The following is a 918-nucleotide window of genomic DNA, read 5'->3' as shown; positions in this document are numbered from 1 at the left end:
TCTGGAAGCTCCACCAAATCCCAAGTATCATTTTTATGCAGTGACTCAATTTCCTCCGTCATAGCCTCTATCCATTTACCTTTCTCCTGACTACCAATGGTATCCTGAAAAGTTATAGGATCGCTATTGCTGGTAATGAGTGCATAAAAAATCGAATCCTCAAATCCATACTTTGCTGGTGGTTTGGTAGTACGACGTGGTCTATCTAAAGCAACACTATGATATTGCTCCACCTCTGACCCAGAACTATCTGCTCCTTGAGCATTAATTTCTGTGTTTACATTGTCTAGCTTTACTTGCACCACTTGGCTCTTACCTCTGCCCTCGTCTGAATTGAGCTTCTCTTTATCTGTAGAAACTTTAAGCATGAATGTTTCATCAAATACTGCATCCCTACTTATCACCATCTTCCTTGCCTCTGGATCCCAAAACTTGTATCCCTTTACACCTTTAACATAGCCCAGAAAAATACATTTTCTTAATTTCGGATCAAGTTTGGATCGCTGATCACTAGATACATGCACATACGCCGGACAACTAAATACTCTCAATTCAGAATAATTAACTTCATTTCCTGTCCAAACTTCCTCTGCAACTTTCCCATCTAGTGCTGCTCGTGGTGATCTGTTTATGACATAACATGCCATGTTCACTGCTTCTGCCCAAAAACTCTTCGAGAGCCCTACATTCAGCCTCAAACATCTTGCCCGTTCTGCAATTGTTCTGTTCATCTTTTCCGCAACACCATTTTGTTGCGGTGTCTTGCAAACTGTATAGTGCCGCTGAATACCATGCTCCTCACAAAATCTCAGAAACTGTGAATCTGTATACTCTGTACCGTTATCTGTCCTCAGATACTTAATTTTTCTGCCCATCTGGTTCTCTACTCCTGCTTTCCATAATTTGAACTTGGCAAAG

This window comes from Olea europaea, chromosome 18 (assembly GCF_002742605.1).
Source record: "Olea europaea var. sylvestris chromosome 18, O_europaea_v1, whole genome shotgun sequence".
Classification (NCBI taxonomy): Eukaryota; Viridiplantae; Streptophyta; class Magnoliopsida; order Lamiales; family Oleaceae; genus Olea; species Olea europaea.
This window is presented reverse-complemented; position numbering follows the sequence as displayed.